Raw genomic sequence first — 12,578 nt, forward strand, 5'->3', positions numbered from 1 at the left:
GTATCTCCAAAATGGATATATAATTGGAGGTAAAAGAATATATCAGAGCTTGGATATATATTTATTTTTATTTTATTTTATATTTTATTTTTTAATGCTTGTTTATTTTTGAGAGAGAGGAGAGAGAGAGAGAGAGAGAGAGAGAGAGAGAGAGAGAGAGAGAGGTGGGGAGGAGCAGAGAGAGAGGGAGACAGAATCAGAAGCAGGCTCCAGGCTCTGAGCAGTCAGCACAGAGCCCAACATGGAGCTTTTACCCACGAAGTGTGAGATCATGAACCAAAGTCGGATGCTCAACTGACTGAGCCACCCAAGCGCCCTAATACTTGGGTACCCTGATAAAATGAAAATTCAGTGGGTTTGGATGGAGCCTGGGATTCTGCACTTATAATAAGATATCAGTTGATGCTAATACTGAAGGTCCCCAGGGCACACTTTATGCGGCAGGACTGTAGAGGCCATGGAGGTAACCTCTAGTGAATATTCCCCGCTTTGCCATTTCATTGACTCAGACAGTCTATGGCAGCAATGATTCCAGGATTTGCTAATAAATACCCTTTAGTTCAGGGAATATGTTTCTTCATTGGATCTGACTGTGAGAAAGACAAATTCACATATTAACAAACTGCTTCCTCTAGTTAGTGGGTTTTTATTTAGTAACATTGGGATAGCCTCAGCTTAAGGATTTAGGATCCTACACAGGAGGAGGAGAAAAGAGTTATAAAAGCACAGTACCAGAGCCAAGTTGCTAGGGTTTTCAGGTTGTTATTTGAAAAGACTGCTGTGGTGGGACAGTACACAGCAATGTGATTAAGGATATTTTAGCAATGGAAAGAAGATTCCTTTTTTTAAAGGACCACAATAGCTGTGTATTTGATATATTTAAAATATACTGGGATGCACTGACTCTCAGGCAGTCTGGCAAGGTAGTTTGTCACTTGATGCCTGAATGCTATATGGCAAGTTACTTAAAAGTCTCAGTTTTCCCATCTGCAATAATAGTAGTATCTACCTCACAGGATAGTTTTGAGGATTAATTGGGGAAATACACATGAAGCATGTAGAAAAGAGTCTGGCATATAATCAGTACTCAATAAATGTCAGCATTATTCTGTGTATATTAGGAAATTTTATCCATGAAGCTAGCTGGTTATTATTTTTCAAAGAAGGTATGAAAGTAACATAGTCTCAGATGACAAAAAAGTTTGGAAGTGTTGAAAGAAAAAAACTACTATTCTAGAATTCTGGTAGAATTGTCCCTAAAAAGTGAAGGAGAAATAAAAACTTTTCAGAAAAACAAAAATATGAGGGAGCTGTAGTCAATAAACCTGCCTTGTAAGAAATGTTAAAGAAGTTGCTCAGAGAGAAGGAAAATTATATAGATCAGAAACAGATTTACATAAATGGTGTCAAAAAAGTAATAAGTGAAGGTAAAATATAGCCTTTTGTGTTTCTTATGTTCCATCTAGCAGAAACAATTTGTCCAAAATAATAATAATAGCAACAATGATTATTGCAGTGATTATTACTTATGGATAGATGAAATAAATGACACCAATGTCATATCATACAGGAGAATGGAACTGGCAATGATCTGTTATAAAGCACCTGAACTACCTATGAAGTGGTATAGTGTTATTTGAAAATTGGGGCACCTGGGTGGCTCAGTCTGAATTTGGCTCAAGTTATGATCTCACAGTTTGTGAGCTGGAGCCCTGTGTTGGGTTTTGTGTTGACAGTTCGGAGTCTGGAGCCTGCTTCAGATTCTGTCTCCATCTTTCTGCCCCTCCCTGGATCACTTTCTCTCTCTCAAATATAAAATAAAACTTGAAAATAGACTTAGATTGGTTATAAATGTATATTGGAAACTCTAGGACAACCACAAACATTTATTTTTAAAGAAGGATAATTGATAGACTAAGAAAGGAGGAGAAAATGGAATCATATAAAATTCTCAATTAAAACCATAAAGGTAGAAACAGTAGAAGACACAAAAAGAAAGAGGGCAAGGGTAACAAACAGAAAATAGTTACAAATATGGTTGCTGTTAAACCATGTATGTAAATAATCACTTTAAATGTGAATGATCTAAACATACTAATTAAAAGTCAGAGACTGTCAGAGTGAATTTAAAAAATGAGACCTAACTTGTTTGTATGTAAGAGATCTATTTTAAATATAGAATCACAGTTAGGTTAGAAATACAGGGTTTGACAAAGATATATCTGCAAGCACTAATTTATACTGCAGATAGGTATGTGTAAGTATTTTGGAAAAAAAGTTTGATAGTATCTATTAAATTTGAATATATACAGAAACCTATGATGCAATAATTTCTCTCTTAGGAATAGTTCCAACAGACTATTTTCCACATATTTTCATTTCAAACTGGAAAAAACTTAAATGTCTATCAATGATAGAATGGATAAATATGATTACTATATTCATACAATGGAATACTATACCACAATGCAAATGAGTGAATTATTATACAGCATTATGAACAAATCTTACAAACAGGCTGAGCAAAAGAAGCCAGACACAAAAGAGAACATAGTATATAATCTACTTATGTAAGGCACAAAACACAGAAAATTAATCTAAGGTATTAGAAGTCAGGATAGTGGTTACTTTACTTGGGAAGAAGGATAGGTAGTAACTGAATAAAGGCATTTTGGGTCTTGTTAATGTTCTACTTCCTAAACTGGGAGTTGGTGATGTGGATATATTCACTTTGTGAGAATTCACTGAGTCACACATTTATGATTTGTGCACTTCTGTATCTAGTTATATTTCAATAAACAATTAAAAATTCCTAAATATTTATGTAAAATGATATGATTTGCTATTCTAGAAGGAAATGGAGCTGAAAAATAAGGAGAGTTGTTAACATACAACACAAATTTTGCAGTTATAAAAAATTTTAGGGATAGAAAGAAAGTCATCTAACAATAATGTGTTAGAGATCATTTTGTTAAGTTCAAATTGTGAAAGAAAATGTCCAAATTTTGCAAAGGGAGCACATGTACATGTAGATAAATACTTTATATTTTTGTGATCTCTATGAATAGCCTCAGGAAGTTTGAAGAAAAAATTAGGGATTTTGAAAAATGCTAAAGCAACAGGCTTGTGTTTGCAGGCTGAGGCGTAATAATATGAAAAAAGGAAGGGCAGGGCACATGATTGGGGAACATAAACTGATATTAGAAAAAAAGCAGGCAGAACTGTACTATTACTTTTATTTTGTTCCTTTCTTTTAAATAGATCACTCCTCAAACTTGATGGGCTAGATTGTATATGAAAGACAGGAATGAAAATATGAAGGCTATTCACTATTGTAAAGTAGATTCAGAGTCCCAGATAAAGACAAAATATTTTTGTGGTGCTGAAAACCTTGTTCAAATTTTATGTACGTTTGTAATTTTTCGGGAATCAAAGAAGGTGGGAGAAGAATCAGGAGTCTGGAGGGGGTGATGTTTTTTAATTTTTAAAATAGGTGTTTCTAGAAATTACAGGATGATAATTTTAACATTGATATTTTTTAAATTTCCAGGGCAAATTTTTAAAGTCAAGTATTTTGTTAATACTGATTTTGGGCAGGGAGGTGATGGAGGTAGTGGAAGCTATCAACATTTTATTTAATTCCTATAATAATCTACAAAAATATTTTGGTAATTTTTTCCTTATAGATTAAGAAATCATAATAACTATTCCAAGATTATGTAGCTAGTAAAAGTATAACTGGGCCTGAAATTTGTGTTCTTTTTACTATGTCCCTTATCATAGATTCATGTGTTTTCAAGCAGTACTACTAAAAAAAATATGGCAGATATAGTACACTGTAATTTTATGATGACTTTTGGCAAAGTGTGTTATGAAATCCATCTAGAGAAAGTAGAACAAATAAGATTCACAGCATAATTATAATATTATCTAAAAATGTTAATTAATGAAATGCTCTAGAACACCCTTGCTCTTTCCTGTTTGAAACTTTATTACCTTAATGGTTATTAAAAAGGTGGATGAATGATAGTAGATAGAGATTGCTGACACACTACGTAGTTAAAAAAAATTCACACTGACTCTTATTCAGTAATTACTTACTGACAGCCTACTAATTGTCATCTCTTCTGCTGACTGCCTGGACTGCAACCGGGGAGAAGACAAACACTGCGCTCATATTCACAGAGTTCTAGGCTTAGTGGGGGACACAGATGTTAAGACTGAGTGTTACAATTGAGTGCTTCAGTGTATGAGAGCATATAACCATTCTGAGTGTTGGCTGGGGTATACTCCCCCTGGAGTATCTTTAATGTCAGAGCTGAAGAGTAAGTAGAAGTTAAAAAGCTAGTTGAAGGGAGTGTGGCAAATGTCTGGGGTGGGGTGATGGGGTGGTGTTGGAAAGGGTCTTTCAGGCAGAGGGAGCAGTAAACTCGACAGCCTTGGGGTAGAGGAGACCATTGTGTGTTTCCTATGTGAAGACGTCCAGTATGCTGGGAGTGTGGAGGTCAGGACAGCTGTCCTGACCAGCTGAAACCAAGGGACTGCAGTGCAGGATGACTGTACCTGACATCATGTATTAGTATATTCAAAATATATATAATTTCAGAATGATGTGAGATTGGGATTGGTAGAAGGAGGATTTACTTGGCTACTATTTCTGATGAAAGTGAGAAAGTAAACATATATGTTGCTCAAAACAAAAAAAATAAGATTCAATTGCATTTGCATTTGTAGTGATTTAGTGTCCAGATCTAGGAAACTTACTCTTCTACTGTGACTTTGTGTTTATCATTCTGGAGATGGTACATTAAATGTGGTTGTAGGTGCTCCTTTGGAAGAGATGATTGAAAACCATTATTCACCCAGGAGATTTGGAGGATCCATGTGGGGAACAAGTTAAAGAAGCTGTGAAGGTTCAGCTTGCAGAAGAAGAGTCAAACAGAGACATCACTACATCTTTAAATATCTGAAGAATTGTCAAGTAGAAGCAGCAACTGAAGTATTTTATGTTTTTTGACAATAATAGCTTTCCAAGTAAAGGAATTCTCTTTACAACACACTCCCTGATGTAGACACATTTAAGGGGAGACTGATGATCTTTTAAGAAGGCTACCGTTCCTTCACTGAGGTAGAAATTGGACTACATGACTTTTCTGTTGCTAAGGGGCTGGGATTATGTGTTTCCTGTACTATCTTTTATTTTTACTGTTATGAGATTAAAAATTTACTGTGTTATGAGAGGCTCCCAATTAACTTGCAAAATGGCTAATTTCTAATATTAATATTTTGCTAGAACACTGGCTGCTGTCTTGTGGATGATAACTTTGTTATTTGTTCCAATAGAAGTCTTGAATTAGTCCTGTTGAAGACCCCTAAATATGAGGCAAACACAAAGATGTTAAGTGGTGTTTTGTGAGGCAAAGTGCCAGGGAAATCACCATTTAAAAAGCTATTTCAAGCAATATGTCCCATACAATTCATTATCCCTGGTTTATGTCTCCTTTCCAAATGACTAGGGGAAACGTTTTGTTTAATCTTGTTGAACTATCTGATGTTGCCACAAGAAGAGTTGTCTTACCTGATAACTGTCTTTTTATTTAAAAATATTTTTCTTTCTTTCCCTCTTTATTCATGTCATGTGGAATTCACTGTTTACAACATGATCTGAGTCATAGACTTGTGAATTCTATTTATCCTCACTTGTTTTCACATTAATCTTTTCAAATGTCTTAACATGTAGTCTACCTAATGATTCTACATACTCTATTGTATCCGGGATCGAACTATGAAATACAATTCCCCACTTTGCAATACAATTTTTAAAAATGTTTACTTATTTTTTAGAGAGAGTAACCGGGAGGGGCAGAGAGGGAGGCAGAGAGAACCCTAAGCAGGGTCCATGCTGTCAGTCCAGAGCCTGACATGGGGCTTGAACCCACAGACAATGAGATCATGACTTGAGCAGAAATCAAGAATCTGACACTAAATTTATTGGAGTTATTACTGAGGATGACGAGATTATACACAATGCTTGGCCAGCTAAAATGTGACATGGAGATTTCTAGTGGTTGCAGTTAAGCTTGGGAGGGGAGTGCTTCTCTTGGAATGCCTGAAGTCTGTCTAACTGCCCTGACTGCGGAGTGCCTGTGGGGTGGGGGTGGGGGGGGCGGGGCGGGGCTGGCCTGGCCCTCCCAGGTGTTTCTTCAGTCCTTGGGGAACTCCTATACAAAGTTTAGCAAAACAATAGGACACATAGGCTCTTGATGTATGTCTCTGATTTGATTAGTCTCTTGTGATTGTTCATTTTTAAGTCATGCACCCTTTGTTTCTGCATGCCAGAAATGTTATTTGCCCTCTGTACACAAGCCAACTGAGATTTGTGATTGGACTACCACTGCGATAAATGAGAATAGGAGTGAGGGGAATGGGCGGTCTTCTTCTGCTAATGTTGACCCCCATGCCCTCTCCTCTCTTTCTTAGCAGGGTTCGCTGGCCATTCCTGGCAAAACTGACTGGGCCTCCCAGGCACCCCTGAAATACAATTTTTATTAAGTAGAATCCAATAAGGTTTCTCACATTTCTACTATTTTGCAATAGTATTCTTAGAATCATGAGTTAAAAAAAATTTTTTTTAATGTTTTTATTTATTTTTGAGACAGAGAGAGACAGTGCATGAACGGGGGAGGGTCAGAGAGAGGGAGACACAGACTCGAAGCAGGCTCCAGGCTCCAAGCTGTCAGCACAGAGCCCAGCACAGAGCCCGACATGGGGCTCGGACTCACGGACCGTGAGATCATGACCTGAGCCGAAGTCGGACGCTCAACCAAATGAGCCACCCAGGCGCCCCAAGAATCATGAGTTTTTAAGAAAAATTAAGTATTCTACTACCCTCTAAATAGGAATATAAATTTTAAAATTAGTCTTCATATTAATCAAGACATTAAGACATTATCTTAAACATCACTGTTACTGGCCATCTTTGGCAATAATGAACATGGAAATCCTGCACACAGGATGAGTGTGGGTAGGAACCTATTTGAGACCTGGAGTTGTTGATACATTCTGCCTGAAAGCAACTGCAAATCTTGGATGGCCATTGATGGCTACTGGTTATTGCTGCAAGTGATTATCTTATTTTCTCTATTGGAAGGAACTGATATCTACGAAAAATAACCTTATACTTGAGAAGGACCAAATTGACTTAGGTCAATTTATAGTATCCATTAACATCACAAGAGGGTATTTCCAATCTAAAATTGGTGGTGAGCTTTTAATAAGATAATAAAATAATATAGTACATCTGAGATACTTCATTGTCAGCAACCATCCTCAAATCATTAAAAGGTAGTTAAGAAAACGTAACACTCATAATTATTTTGGGAGTGTCATTTAAATAGTTTGATGTAAAATTTCATAGTTTGGGAATGCAATTATGTTCATCTTGACTTGGCATATTAAGAAAAGGAGTTTGTATTAGGGAGAAAAACAAAATAAAACCAAACACATCCCTCTCCAGGACAACACAGAAAACAAAACCAACAACAATCTAGATCCTTAAATTATTATAACCTACATCTATTAACAACAAAAAAATTGAGAACTATTATTTATTTATACAAGTAAATATATCTCATTGGTATGTATACCCAGTTTCATAAATGGTGTCTTTTTTGAGACTTCTTTTTCTGACTATGAAACTTCATCTCAGAGTCTGCCTCCTGGAAAATCCCTTGTGACACTGTTTTTTTTTGTTGTTGTTGTTTTGTTGTTTTACTTCTAATATTTGTTTTAAAAAGAGCAAGTATAGTACCCCTCAGAACTCAGAGATAGAGATGAGTCTCAGTTTCTTGATATTAATGGATTTTTTGTGCACTATAACTTTATTAGGACATTTATAAAACTATTTGGCTTTAAGTGACAAATGTTAAGATACAATATATGGAATATTTTATTTTTAAAACTACCAAAGAAATAAACATATTTTTTTTTACAGAAAGGGCATGGAAATCTTACAGCCTACTTTCTAAACAGAAAGACATTGTTTTTTAGAATTTTTAATGGTCTAGTAGGCAAAGAAAAAAAAATCCTTGAAATTTAATCATTGAAATGTGTATGGGTGTTGAACCAGTTCTCGACCTTCAATTATTTAAATTGTTTACATCTGTCATATAAGTATCAAGAGTATTTTATGACTTTTCCTTATTATTAAATTTTCACTCACAGATATTATAGTATAATTATATATTATGTGGTATATATTTCTCCCCATGGTATTGATTATTATGACTTTTTGCCACTATAATTGTCATTCCGTTTCTTCCTTTTCTTTTCCTATCAATTGCTATTTCTTGTGTCATACCAAATACCAGAGATTTGGGCAACTTCTCAGATAACTGACTAAGGAAGGAATTATTTTTGCCTTATTAAATTTCTCAATTTATCTGCTTCTTTATTATTCATTACTTTTTTAAAATGTTTATTTATTAGAGAGAGAGAAAGAGAGACAGAGCTGGGGAATGGCAGGGAGAGGGAGACACACAATACGAAGCAGGCTCCAGGCTGGCTCAGAGCTGTCAGCACAGAGCCAGTTGTGGGCCCGAACTCACGAACTGTGAGATCATGACCTGAGCTGAAGTCAGATGCTTAACTGACTAAGCCACCCAGGTTTATTCCATAAAAGAATATGGAATAGTATGGTATAAAAAACCCCACAAATTGAAAGGAAGACATTAGACCTGGGTTTGTATCTTTGAGAAAGTCAATCATTGGGGCTCCTGGGTGGCTCAGTCAGTTAAGTGTCCAACTCTTGATTTTGGCTCAGGTCATGATCTCACAGTTCACTCAGGATCATGAGATCCAGCTCAGCATTGGGCTCTGTACTCGGCCTGGAGCCTGCTTGAGATTCTCTCTCTCCTCTCTCTCTTTCTCTCTCTCTCTCTGCCCCTTCCCTGCTCCTGCATGCATGTGCACATTTTCTCTCGCATGTGCTCTCTCTCTCAAAAAAAGGAAAAGTAAATCATTTATTCCCAAAAGGCATATGACTCTTGGTACACATATAAGATAATGGGACATAGTTTTTGAATTACTGAGTCAAAATGAAAATGAAATAGAATAATTTTCCCTGTAAGAATCTACTAAGAAAAACAGAAGAGAAATTATGGAATAAGGGCAGAAAAAGGAAATTAAAAGGCATGGAGACATGGATTTGAAATTAAATTTTGCCACTATGTTGGGTGAATGATATGCAGAAAGCCAACTAGCTTTCCAAAGCTCTTTGTGTGTGTATTTGTGTGTGTGTGTGTGTGTGTGTGTGTGTGTGTGTGTGTGTGCATTTAAATCTATGTAAGTTGTGGAGGAAGGGAGAGGTCAACGTGAAATCAAATGCACCATGAAGTAGTAATATTGTAGGAGTTTAAGTTGCTCTAATGATCTTTATTTTTTTTTTTTTTTTTTTTTTTTTTTTTTTTTATGAGTCTCACTCTTTTATTTTTTTTTATTTTTTTTTTTTTGATATTATCTTTTTTTTTTTTTTTTTTATGAAATTTATTGACAACTTGGTTTCCATACAACACCCAGTGCTCATCCCAAAAGGTGCCCTCCTCAGTACCCATCACCCACCCTCCCCTCCCTCCCACCCTCCCCTCCCTCCCACCCTCCATCAACCCTCAGTTCTCGGTTTTTAACAGTCTCTTATGCTTTGGCTCTCTCCCACTCTAACCTCTTTTTTTTTTTTTTCCTTCCCCTCCCCCATGGGTTCCTGGTAAGTTTCTCAGGATCCACATAAGAGTGAAACCATATGGTATCTGTCTTTCTCTGTCTGGCTTATTTCACTTAGCATCACACTCTCCAGTTCCATCCACGTTGCTACAAAAGGCCATATTTCATTTTTTCTCATTGCCACGTAATGATCTTTAAAAACATTAAAAAAGAACCAATTACCTTTCTTGTGCAATTCTTTATAATAAAGATGAATACAATAAATCAATGACAATGTGAATCATTGCTTGTATAGCATCCTCTAGTCAGGCATTTATTCCAAACTTGGATTTTTTTAGGTCAAAATTAATTGCTGAAACTTCTCTGTCGGGAATTGTTTTCTTTTATCCATTTAAGTTCTTCATAATAACATACACTTCTTGCCTTTGGAGAATTGCACAGGAGACAGTTACATCAACAGAATTTGTACCATTCTTGAAGATTTTGAATTTGCCTCAAGGCAAAGCCTAATTATTTTGCAAATGTGAAGACAAAATGAAAAGTTAGCGTCTTTAATGAAGATATAAATTTGATGACAGAGGAATCCTTTTCAATATTTTTGCAGCATTTAGATGGTAATTACGTAGTTTTGCTTTTAACAAAAATCGGCCTTTTTATGACTTTAAGAGGTTTCGCCTATTAACTACCTGGTTTTAATGTACAACAACAAAAAAATGAAATCCATAGAACAACTGCTATCTTCATGTAAAATTAATTAGCTGTTTAACCACTTTAGAACTTTAGAAGCTAAGTTTTTAAAACCCTTGGATTAATTTCTGTGAGAAAACAATATGAACAGATGTGTGATTAAAAATGATTTTAGGGGCGCCTGGGTGGCGCAGTCGGTTAAGCGTCCGACTTCAGCCAGGTCACGATCTTGCGGTCCGTGAGTTCGAGCCCCGCGTCAGGCTCTGGGCTGATGGCTCAGAGCCTGGAGCCTGTTTCCGATTCTGTGTCTCCCTCTCTCTCTGCCCCTCCCCCGTTCATGCTCTGTCTCTGTCTGTCCCAAAAATGAATAAACTTTGAAAAAAAAAATTTAAAAAAAAAAAAAAATAAATAAAAATGATTTTAAAAATAATAATGGCCAAAATAATTGTGCTTAATGTAGAGAATCAGAAGGAATGTTACTGTAAAAAACAACTCCATCTGGGACATGAAAGGGCAAATTCTAATTTTTCCCCCTCTTTCTTGGGTAGTCAATAGATGTAATTTGTTTTGCTTTGCTGTATGGGCAAAGTCTCTATTTAAAATTTTTTTTAATGTTTATTTATTTTTGAGACAGAAAGAGACAAAGCATGAACGAGGGAGGGTCAGAGAGAGAGGGAGACACAGAATCTGAAGCAGGCTCCAGGCTCTGAGCTGTCAGCACAGAGCCTGATGCGGGGCTCGAACTCACAGACTGTGAGATCATGACCTGAGCTGAAGTCGGCCGCTTAACCGACTGAGCCACCCAGGTGCCCCGGGCAAAGTCTCTATTAAAAAATTCAAGGAACAATGTGTTGATTCTCAAAATTAGCTTAGGCCTGGACCTGGGGATTTGACAGACATAAATATTTAATCTAAGTATCACAATTAACATCACATTTAGAAGTATTCCCATTATGTAGGCCACCATAATTTCTTTCCTTCCTTTCTTCCTTCTTCCTTCCTTCTCTGCTTCCTTATATCCTTTATTTGAATGATCAGAAAGATACTAAGGATTGTATACTTTATAATAACTTATTGTCATGGTGATATGTGTGTTGGTTTGTTACATATGCACTAATATTAATTTTAAAACTAAAACTTTGTTTATAGTTGGGTTCTTGAAATACTTTTGCTATATATTGGAATATGGATAAATTAAAAGATATCCTTATGGAAGTTTACCAGTAACCATAAATAACATTTCACTGGCATTTTTCTTTGACTTTATTAAATGGAAATATTAATCACAAATGTCTTAGGATAGGACAGTCAAGAGGACAGAAGAACTGCCTAAGAGTACTCAAGCTCAGAGAAGTATTTCAGTGGGTTACTTGCATACCTAATCAGATATATACCTCAGCAAGAATACTGAAAAAAAATGCAACAACCTGAATCAATTAAATGCACTTTTGGACTTAGAAATTTTCTTTAACAGAGAGACAGCCCCCAGTCATTCACCTTTTTCATGTAAATTTTCAGCCAAACCAAATATTCTAACCAAAAAATCAAGAGTATCTGTCTTTCCAGTGTAAAACTCTTCCATTTCTGATTATCTATCTATCTATCTATCTATCTATCTATCTATCTATTTATATTTTAGAGAAAGGGAAAACGAGTGTGCGAGTGGGAGACAGAGAGAGAGAGAGTCTTAGGCTCCATGCTCAGCATGTGGAGGCAGATGCGGGGCTTGATCCCTTGACTCTGGGATCATTATCTGGTTAGTATTGAATTGATATCTGAATTAGTATTGAATTTGATAGAGAAAAGGGAAGAATGAATGTATTAAGAATTAGGTGATCAGGATTTTGGGCCCAATTATATCACTAAGTCTTTGACATTGATTAAATGAAAAGACTTGTATTAACTCTTTCCTCACAGAGCCACTGTGATGAATACATAATATAAAACATTTGAAGAATTTATAAAATCTGTAAAGTACTATAATAACACCAGAAATTATTATAAAAATATAGTAAAATATAATGTTTTATGTACTTTTTAAAAATCAGAAATTAATATTATCTATCTCTATTAAATTGAAAAGTAAGTGAATAACATTTTAATGCCTTTAAATAACAACAACAAAAGTGCATTATGCCTTTTCAAACCCAAACTAATACTCTGCATTGTGGTAA

The sequence above is a fragment of the Prionailurus viverrinus genome, chromosome A2, assembly GCF_022837055.1.
Source record: "Prionailurus viverrinus isolate Anna chromosome A2, UM_Priviv_1.0, whole genome shotgun sequence".
In the NCBI taxonomy this organism is placed as follows: domain Eukaryota; kingdom Metazoa; phylum Chordata; class Mammalia; order Carnivora; family Felidae; genus Prionailurus; species Prionailurus viverrinus.